Source organism: Trichosurus vulpecula, chromosome 4 (genome assembly GCF_011100635.1).
Source record: "Trichosurus vulpecula isolate mTriVul1 chromosome 4, mTriVul1.pri, whole genome shotgun sequence".
NCBI classification, from domain to species: Eukaryota; Metazoa; Chordata; class Mammalia; order Diprotodontia; family Phalangeridae; genus Trichosurus; species Trichosurus vulpecula.
The window spans coordinates 175480922-175492085 of NC_050576.1; the positions used below are offsets into that span (position 1 = coordinate 175480922).

General features: G+C 41.0%; 1 pseudogene; it reads right to left on the reverse strand.

Annotated features, from left to right (window-relative positions):
• Positions 1–455: 455 nt before the first annotated feature.
• LOC118846928 lies at positions 456–6644 on the reverse strand (annotated as a pseudogene).
• Positions 6645–11164: the final 4520 nt, after the last annotated feature.

The following is an 11164-nucleotide window of genomic DNA, read 5'->3' on the forward strand; positions in this document are numbered from 1 at the left end:
CTGGTGGAAAGGAATTCCCCATTGTTTCTCTACTGAACTTCTGGAACCCTTAGGTCCTCCCATTCCTAGGAGAAGGAACCCTTTGAAATATACCTGGGACAGAGGGCAGAAGAGATGGGTAGGGGCAGCAGTGGGATGCTGCCACTTTCACCACAGACTCACATACCCTGGGCCACTGCACTATAAGGGAATGTAGAAATACCAAGGGTGCTTCAGTTGTTCACTGTACCTATGTTAGATGTGAGAGCGGGTCCGGGACCCCAGCAACAGCTTCACCAGACACCAAGTGGAGGAGTGATAGAGCCACGGAGGGCAGCTGCCACGGGGTTAGGAACAGATCTACAGTGAGGAGGTTGCCCACCCTATACTCTGGGTCTAGGAGAAATGTCTGGGCAGATTCTGGTTTTGCTGACTTTACCCAGAAGATGGATCTAAGATGGTAGCCTCAGGCCTCCCTACTGACACCTGACAAACCCTTTCAGATCTTCCAGAAAGTTGATGTGCTCCTGGTGCTTTAAGGCTATGCTGAGCTCCATCACTTTCTCTGCAAATGTGTTGTCCACTCCTTGGTCAACCAGGAAGTCAATCAAGTGGTCGTGCAGGGCCCAGTCCAGGGAATCCATGTGGAGCATAGGTATAGTTTGTATCCTTCCAGTCGGATTCACTGGTGGGCTGAAAGCTACCTTCCCAGATGGAGAAGATGCCACTCTCCTCCTCTACCTCCTGTCCATCCTCATCATCTGGATAGTGGAAGTCCAGCACAAGGACCTTCTTGGCATCGTCTTTCACAACCTCCACCACGACGCCTGGGGTTGATATAGGTTCAGGCTCTTGCTATTCTTGGGCTTTCTGTTCCTTTGGTAGCTCATCGTCAAATGTCAAATTTTGGGATACTGCTGTTAATATTGAACGTGACCGCTAATCTCCGGACCAACTAGGCTTTTGACCCCTGCACACCCAGTTCCCAGTCCCCGCACATCTTTGGGAGGGATCTGTGTTTCTGGATTTCCTCTCCTCTTTAATTTCAGCCATCAGGGATTCGGCAAAGGCCTTGTACCTCTTGGTGTGGAGCCCTCCGCATGTGCATGAGCATAGGCTGGGCGAGGTCCAGGGCTGCTGCAGAAGGTGAGGGTGCCGCAGCCCCGGCGGCCTGGCGATACCTCTTCACAGAAGGACTCAGAACGCGCGGGTGGCAGTGGTCACAGCAGGGTCCGGGGCACAGCAGCTGCAGGGCCATGAGGGAGACACGAGGAAGGGGTTGGGAGCGACAACGAAGACCCGAAGGACAGTAATTATATTTTCCCTCCACAGTTTTCTTACATATATTCATTCCAAAGCCTGTATTTGTTTCTTTTAAGTTTACTTTACATTTCCATTCCCCTTATTTCTCAGAACCGGTATTACGATAAAGCTATGGTTAACCATTGTGTAGTTGGCCTGTATGTTTTTTATTTGCTTAAATTCATTTGAGGGAAAGTCAATGAGCAGTAAAACACACAGAAGAGACTGCAAGGAGATTTTCAACTGCAATATATATTTGCCAGGGAGAGAGAGATGGATTCTCTTCCTAATTTCTGGGAATTTCCCAGCTGGAGGCTCGAGCTGGACAAAAGAGAAATATTGATTTATTTCTTCATGGTCTCCCTAAAGCAGGGAGCAAATAAATCCACACTATCCTAGACATCAAACACCAGAGAGTAGTTTCTGATGGAGGGAGGTTTTTAAGTGAGCTGCCTTTCTGAGACAGTTACCTCAGGCATCTCCTCTTCCCAGGACAGATTTGAAAGGAAAAAAAAGGAAACCAAAAAACCTAACATTTCCTCTACAAGAATTGAGGGTGTTGACTAAAGAGAAAGTCATCCATGGCTGAAAGGAAGACCTGGCGGAAGAGAGAGGTAACACTCACACAAAGTTGGGGTTCAGTCAAGAGAGAGAGGAACTAGTTCCCTACTCACCTATATCTTTTACCTCACAAAAGTGGTAGACTTAATAAATATTCGTTGAGTTGAGCTGAGGACGTTTTTTCTTTTTCTTAAAATGAGTTGAAACCTTCCCTTCTATACTTTCTACCCACTGCCCATTGTTCCTCCTCTTGGATTTTCTCTAGCACCAAACAACAAATCTAATACTTCTTTTATATGCTGTCCCTTCAAATATGTGAAGGTGACTATCACATATTCTGTTCTCTAGGTTAAATATCTCCAAATATCTCCAATGCCTTCAGCTGACTGTCATATGATACTGATGAGGGTTTGGGGTGAGAGGTGCTCGACACCCCAAAGTACCGACACGCTGGGTCCTGCCGAAAGAATTTGACTCAAGCCTTCTCAGCCAAGGGAAAGGATAAAGTTTATTAAGAGTTAGCCAAATAAGCCTGCCCCGAGAGATCCCACCCCTTGCGACGCCTGTAAGGAAAGAGGGCCAGACCCATCTGAGCTAGATTGGTTCTGACCGCCTTCATAGAGGCAAGATGGAGATTATATACACAAAGGTTGTGGGAGGGATTGAGGGGTGGTCTGGGGTGACCAGAGGAGGGGTCTAGGGAGGGACTTAAGGATGAGGTCAGACTCCTGGGTGGGGGAAATAGCTGAAGGCTATATGGAAATGACAATCCATCAAGGGCTGGGGTAGTGGAGCTAGGGTATAGATATATTGATCAGGATTAAGGATGGGAAACAGGATTAAGGGTGGGAAACAGCTGGACAATAGAGGACTGGGCAAGGTAGGCATTTGGGCTTAAAGGTTATAGCCTCAGGCTAAGGCCAGGTCGAGTGGCAAGATTCAAGGAGAGTTCAAGGGTTCAAGGGGTTCCCAGAGACTGTGCCCTCATCAATACGGTTTCCAGTTTGCCTAATATCCATATTAAAATGCTCTAGATATGCCCCAGGTTTCCAAATACCCGTACATGACAACCGGAGATGAATGTATTCTAGAGGTGTTCAGACCAGGTTAGAATCTAGGGGACAATGCTGCTATTCCTGTCTTTACTAACACCTAAGATTGTAGTAGGCATTTGACTTCACATCATACTGTTGCCTCATGCTGAGCCCGAGATTTACTAGAATTCCTAGATCTCTCTCTGTCTCTCTCTATCTCTGTCTCTCTCTCTCTCTCTCTGTCTCTTTCTGTCTCTCTCTTTCCCTCTCTCCATCTCTGTCTCTCCCCTTTTAAAAGATGACATGACATTTTCACATTGCTTTCATAAAAGGAAGAGAAAGTTCAGCAAAACTAAACAACACATCAGTGAAACCTGATGTTATATGCAGTTTCCCATACCCATGGACCTCCCTCTCCCCATCTCTGCAAAGAAGGAAAGTTGAGACATCCTCAAATCTCTTTTTTAGAACCAAGCTCAGTCGTTATTTTTATTGTGTTTCATTTCAGTTACTTTGTTCTTCGCATGTATTTTGGTCAAGTTGGTTTCTCTAAATCTTCCTGTGCTTCTCTCATTACCTTTATGGTCATTTCTTAAAGCTTAGCAATATTCCATTACATTCATATTCCATTATGAGTTTAGTTATTTCCCCAGTCAGTGGGAATCTACTTTAATCCAGTTCTTTGTTGCTACATAATGTGCTGTTATAAATATTTTGGTGTATTATGGGAACTTTCTTTTTATCTTTGACATTTTTAGGGAATATATGTGGCAGTAGGAATTCTGGACCAAAAGATATGGACATTTTAGGCCCTTCCTTAGCATAATTTTAAATTGCTTTCAGGAATGGTCAGACTGATTCACTCCTCCACCAACAGCGTGCTAATGTGCCTAAGTTTTCACACACCCTCCAACGTTGACTACTTTCTTTGATCTTTTTCATAGGAACTGCTATCTTGCTAGGCTTCTCCCATCATCTATTTTTGAATGTGATTATTTTTAATCCAAGGGTAGAAATTACATTTATATAGAGATAGACAAAAAGCTAAGTAATTCTATTTAATTAGATAATTACATCCTTGCTTATGGAACAACTTCTGTTTGCTAGGATATGGCAGGAATGTGCTAATTGCCAAGTAAAAGAAGCTGAGCAGATAACCTTTTCTTTTGGGGAAGATACTTGTCACAGATAAATTAAATCTCCTTTAGGAGTCCCTAGCCTAATGAGCAGGAGTAGTAAACAGGCAATTTGACATAACTTCAAGAAAGTATAGAAGGCAAAGAGAATTTTGTAGTGACTTACCTCTTTCTTTGTCCTTAGCATTTGAGACCAGCCTCACCTCTTGTTGGATTTTAGCATTCCTGAGGCTTTACTTATGATACTGTGTCATTCTTTTGCATTCATCCCCCCTTAGATTCCTTTGCTTCCATTTGGTACATATTCATTTAAAAATCTATCAATTAATGAGCTTCCTAGACACCTACATATCTCTTTAGGCAGGAATTCCTTTGCTTATTTGAATATTTGGCTTTGCCTTTATATAATTTTCTACAGCATCTCATTCCTTCCAATAACTGACTTCCTTCGAAGAATTTTAGGCCACAGGATTCTACAGTAGGGTAGTATGGATCTGTGATTTCATCATTGGTAGGAAAACTCCCTTTACCAATACAGATGAGCAACTGTTCTGCAATTTATTGTCTTGGAGAATTGCCTGGACCACTGGGAGGTTAAGTATCAGCACAGCCTTAGGCAAATTATAAGCACTTAATCAGTGCTTATTGGTTAAGTGACTAACCTAGGGTCACATAGGCAGCATGTACTAGAATTCATACTTGAAATCAGATAATCCTTACTCTTCATCTGGCACTCTACCAACTATATTGTTTCCTCTCAGATATTTTCCCTGAACTTTTGAAATCTGTTTCCCTTGAGTCAATCAATTAATAAGTATTGATTAATCACCTCCTATTTATGAGTTACTCTGCTAAACCATGGGTATACAGACACATTCTGTCTCACATTCTATGGGAAGTATATGTTATACTTTGCCCTGGCTTTTCCCATCTCCATGTATCATGAAATTAGGAACAGAACAGGCATTTTACTATTTTCAGAACCTTCTCTCTGGTCAGAATCGTAGTTCGTAGCATTTACTCTCCCTTTTGGGGGACAAAATTGTTATAAAGGCAATTTAAGCTTAGTTGATTTACTTTTAGCAGAGAGGGAGCTTAAGCAGATATCCCAATGATTGAAGGTCATCTATTTCTACCATATTCTACTATATCTCCTTCATCTTTTTGAATTATATATAACCTTATTCCAATCATATTCCAGTCATGAGTGATGCCTCTCTTCCTTGCAAATGTCAGTGATATCTGAAAGATTACATTTATATCCTTGAGCTAGGACCTTAGTTTCACTTCACCCTTATTTTGTGTTTTAATGTGCATATATTTGAAGACATCAAATTAATGAATCAACAAGCATTCATTAAGTGCCCAGTACATGGTGGGCACTGTGGGATGGAATAAGAAGACAAAGTTCCTTCCTTGTAAGTTCCAACCAGAAAAATATGTACATGTGAAAGTATATACAGAATCACACATATGTCACATGAATCTTGTTCTTGTTTAATCATTTTCAGTCATGTCTGATTCTCTGTGATCCCATGTCGGGTTTTCTTGGCAAAGACACTGGAATGGCTTGCCATTTCCTTCTCCAACTCAGTTTACAGATGATGAAACAGAAGCAAACAGGGTTAAGTGACTTGCCCAGGGTCACATAGCTATTAAGTGTCTGAGTGCAGATTTGAACTCAGGTCCTTCTGACTTCAGGCCTTGCAGTCTATTCACTGCGCCACCTATCTGCCCTATACTACATGTGTGTCTATAGGTGTGTATATATATGTTGTTTATATGTATGTACACAACACACATATATGCACACACATACATATATACAAATATGCATTTTATGTGTGTGTACCTATATTGTGAGTACGTATTAACTGTCCCTTATTAGACGGCCTTTAATTTATCCAGATCTCAGGATATGGAAAGCCTGAGCATGAAAAGAAATCACAGAGAGATAGAAATGAAGATTCAGTGGGAAGGATGAATGTTGAGATGCAGTAGGAGAATCCAAAATTAAACTAAGAAATAGGTATAATCCTCTTTCAAGAAAAAGACAAGTATTTTTTCTGGACTACCATACTTAGTCTAATTTTAATGTTGGCTTAATCTTGTAGTAAAGGACACCTGCCAAGCCAAATGTTTCCTCCCTTTAATTGCCTGTCAAAATACACCTCCTTTTAGTAAATGATCTTGGATCAATGTGTTTCAAATTATTGTACTTTTGTTCAATGGACACATTTCTTTCTTTATGAGGATCTGTAATTAGAGTAAGATTCTGCGGTATCGAGCGCTCAATGAATGGTATTGCCTATGTACAACCCATTGCATTTAAAAATACAATAGTGAAGAAATCTGATGCATTAAAATGAAGCAAGTCAATACTTTGAAAAAATGTTTATTGATATCTTTTGTTTTTTTGTATCATCTACATTTTTCAATATATTCCCATAAACTTCTCCACTCAGGGAGCCATCCCTTAAAATAGAATTAAGAAAAAAAGAGGTAGAAAAAACATCTTTACACAATTAACCAACATACTAAAAAATCTGACTTTATCTTCAATGTTTTCTATCATGTCCCCCACATCTGAACAGATGTCTCCTATCTCTTCTTTGAGTCCGTGCTTGGTCATTGTAACTACAGCATTGTTTAAATTATTTTTTGTTATAGCTCTTTCCATTTATATTGTACTACTCATTGTATATATTACTTTCCTGAGTTTGAACTAGACTTTCTGGTCCCCAAGTCTTTACTTTCTCTCTTTTTTCCTTTAGTTTATCCATCTCAGCTCACCCCATATTTTGGCTTTTTACTTGCATGCTGAATCCTGGCCATAACTCTGAGATTTCAGGGCCTCCCTCTGTCCCTTTACACCTGGCAGCTGCCAAACCTCTAGTCATAATACACCAGGGGGTCCTTCTGGACTTCTTACCTAGTTCAACATGTTCCCAACTGTCAGTGATAACACACAGACCTATAGCCCACTTGTGCCTCTCCTTGTAGAACTCAGATACTCTCTATTGTATTCTATTATGATTGTAGGTTTGAGCAATTCCCGTGTTAGGCTTGATTAACCCTTTAACTCCTGACATTTTGATGCAGCATAGTGCCTGATTACATGTTATTGGTCCCAGGATATTAAGCCTTTGTTTTCGAATATATTGTTCTTTATGACAACAACAATAGTAATCATAATAATTATAATTACTCACATGCATGTAGTGAGGCTGTCTCCTCCCCCAAAGGCCTGTCTTGGACCTCTTTCTTTCCTCCTCTTCTCTTGATGATCTTACTTTCATAGATTCAGCCATCATTTACAGATGACTCCCAGATCTTTATATCCAGCCCCCATTCTCTCTTGAGCTCCAGTACCCCAGCAACAACTGTCTACTTGAAATCTCAAAATGTATTTCCCATAGACATCTCAAACCCAACATATCTAAAATATATAATTTTTTTCTACCACATCTTTTCTTCTGCCTAACTTCTTTATTCCTGGTAAAAATATCACCGTCTTTCCAGTCTCCCAGGTGGGCAACATCAGATTTGTCCTTGACTTATTCCTCTTCTTCACCTCTCCATAGTTAGTTACCAAGGCTTGTCAGTTCTATCTCTAGAACATCTTTACATCCACACCTTGTCTTCTTTCACTTGGCCTTCGCATAGCCACAACTACAGTTAAGTACATCATTCATGGGCTACTGTAATAGCTTTCTAATTGATCTTCCTTCTAATTTACCTCCTCTTCAATACATCTTCCACATGGCTACCAAAATGATACCCCTAAAGAATAGATCTTCTCATTGTCATGGGGGATTGACCAATGAGCTCAGTCTCATTGCTGCTGATGCAGTTCCTGATGTGGAAGAGGTTGGGGACCCCTGTTTCCAGGAGAGTCTTGATGACATGTAAGGGAAGTACCTTGAAGAGATTCTGGAGATTTTATAATCATTTTGTAGCTGGTTCTGGTGTGCTAACCAAATGCTAAATATTGTAGTTTATTTGATTGGCTTCACTTGTGAAACCACATTACTCAGCTGTGGCCTTTCTTGGTTGGAACTCTTCTTTTGATTTAGCTCCTTTGAAGACATTATCTGGTGAAAGACAATACTGTAAAGGGAGAGGCATGAGTTTCTTTCCCTAGTCAAGGCTGACATATGGCTCTGTGAAAACAGGCTCCAGCTTTAACATTTATTCTTTTATTTTGGGCAGACATAAATCTGGAGGCTGTGAGTTTTGAAAGGACAGCAGAGTGAGCTGACTGGGGCAGGGGTCAGGGAGTTGAATTCATGCTAGGTTTTGCAACCAGTTTAGCATCAATGTCTCAAGGAGTAAGGAACAATCCTTGATATTTGGGACCCAATCAAGTGGTAGGTAAGTGGAGGACTCGTCTGTCAGTCAAGGCACATTTGGACATGAACTTTGTTAGAGCAGTGCTATGTAGAAACTGAGCTCTGAACCCACTCTTGCCAGAGACACTGGTGGCGTAATAGAGAGGGTGCTCTCAAAGTGTGGGAAATGTTTATACTTTCATCCTTGCTATAGCTTTGAAGTAAATACCTCTTTGTAAAAGTTCACCTGCCCTTATTTTACAGATGAAGAATCTGAGGCTGAGAGAGGTTTTTTTTTTTTCGGCAGGGCAATTGGGGTTAAGTGACTTGTCCAAGGTCACACAGCGAGTACATGTATCAAATGTCTGAGGTCAAATTTGAACTCAGGTCCTCCTGACTCCAGGGCTGGTGCTCTACTCACAGCACCACCTAGCTGCCCCAATATGAATTTGTTTAATGGGATGGTGGCCAGTCAGTGGTAGGTAACAATGGAGGGGAGAACAGATTTGGAATGGGTTCTCAAGCTAAAAGCTCTAGAGAAGCAATACCCATACCCCTATCCCTAGACGCTGGAGGGGAAGATAGTGTTTGCTTGACTCTAGGATAGTGAGCTCAGAGAGTAGTCACTCTATGAAATATAACAACCTGGCTCTGGGAGAGTTGACCAGAATGTCACTACACCATGTTACTACTTTGCTTGAGAAGCTTCAATATTATTACCACTAGATAAAATGCAAACTCCTTCGGCACCGAATACCCTTCACAATATGTCTCTAACCTATTTTTCCATACTAATTATTCCCTAAATGCTTTGTATCTAATTCATTTATATATGCATATATCTAAATACAACTGATTTTATTAAATTAATAATAATAGCTATATTATTAATTATATTATTAACAAAATAGCTAGCATTTATAAAGAGCTTTAATGTTTGCAAAATACAAACACTTTCTTATTTACTCCTTACCAGAACCCTGGTAAGTGGGTGCTATTATTATCCCTATTTTACAGGTGAGCAAACTGATGCAGAAAGAGGTTAAATGCCTTGCCCAGAGCCACACAGCTAGGAAGTACTTGAGGCTGGATTTCAACTCAGGTCTTCCTGTCTCCAAGTCCAGTGCTCTATACACTGTGCCACCAGGCAGTCTGCTATAAAGGAAAACATCCATAATTTGGAGTCAGAGGATCTGAGTTCAAGTCCCAGTACTCTAAATTATTGACCATGTGACCTTGGGCAAGTCACTTAACTATTCAGCTTTAGTTTCACCATCTACGATGCCTCTAAGTTACCTGGTCTGTGTACTTGTCTTGATTCAACAGTAAAATGTAAAGTCCTTGAGGACAAGGACAGTTTCATTTTTGTCTTTGTATCTCTATCACTCAGCAGAGTACTTCGCACATAATATGTGCCTAACAAATGCAAGATGAGTCAAAGAATTTAAGTGCTTTAAGTTCACCAAGCATTTTGCTTCTTTGTTTTTCTTTACTCTTGCCCTTGACAGGAGAGAGGGAAGGATTGAAAACTCTACCTAACCATTCAGTTCTGTTCTGTAACTCACAGACAAGGGAAGACTCTTCTGTTTTCACAACTTAAAAAACCCATAAATAAAGGAAAGGAGGAATGTGGTGAGCCAGGAGTTTTTATCATGAACAATATAGTTCAAATTAGCACCTTACCTAGAAGTGCTCAATTGTTATCACAGTTGTTTGCTTTATGTTTCACTGAGCTGGCATTTATAAATTACCCCTTAATATGCTTTGGACTGGGTGGGTTTTCTTTGGGAGGGAGGTAGTGGGGAGGCAGGGAATGTTCCTTTTTGCTGTAGAGCTAATGAAAATTCATGGTGTTTGCCAATCCCCTGCACTTCATCGCTAAAATCAATGTCTAGGATATAATAGCTGCATAGTGATGATCTGTGGCTTGGGGTCTTGCCATCTTGCTGCAAATGGGCTGCTCAAAAGGTAATCTTTCTGGCTCCCCCAGGAAAGCATTGGCATCGTGTGTCAGCTGCCTTTGTGACCTTACACTTTCCATCTTCTAACTAGGCCAGAAAGTTTTCTGTTTTCTTCCTTGGAAACTTTAACAGTTTCCTGGGGGCTGGGCCCGAGGGGAGCTGTGCAGCATACCTGTTGGTAGCTGGGCAGCTGCCACAGTCTCCCAGATCAAGGTATAGCATAAGATGAGCATTATAGGACCATCTTTTGACTTATGAACAGCAGATCTTGCTTGGGGTGGAACAATAATATTTAATAAGGCAATAGCAACCAGAATCAAGGTCAGCTACTTGGTACAATGCACAGAGTGCCAGAGCTGGAGTCAGGAAGACTCATCTTTCTGAATTCAAATCTGGTCTCCTACATTTATTAACTATGTGACCCTGGCCAAGTCATGTAACCCTTTTTTGCTTTAGTTTCCTCATCCCTAAAATGAACTGGAGAAGGAAATGGCAAACCATTACATATCTTTGCTGAGTAAAACCCAAATGGCATCATTAAGAGTTGGACATGACAGAATAAAGCAAGACAAATAGAAATAAGAAGATTGTTCCTTTAACACATGTTCTAAAATCTGCAGGTTTGCTGAAGCACAATGGAGGATTAGGGTAGGATTCAGTCCCAAGGCTCCAGTTCCTTCTACAATGGATATATTTGCTTTTAAGCTAGTAGCTTTCATCCCTGGATGGTACTTTCTATGGGATCTTCCCAAGGGCAGAGAAAGGAGTTATGAGAGATAAACTACCACAGGTTTACTAGGTCACTTTTCACCATTCTCCTATATTCAGGATCAGATTCTTTAGACCTTCATTTATTGACC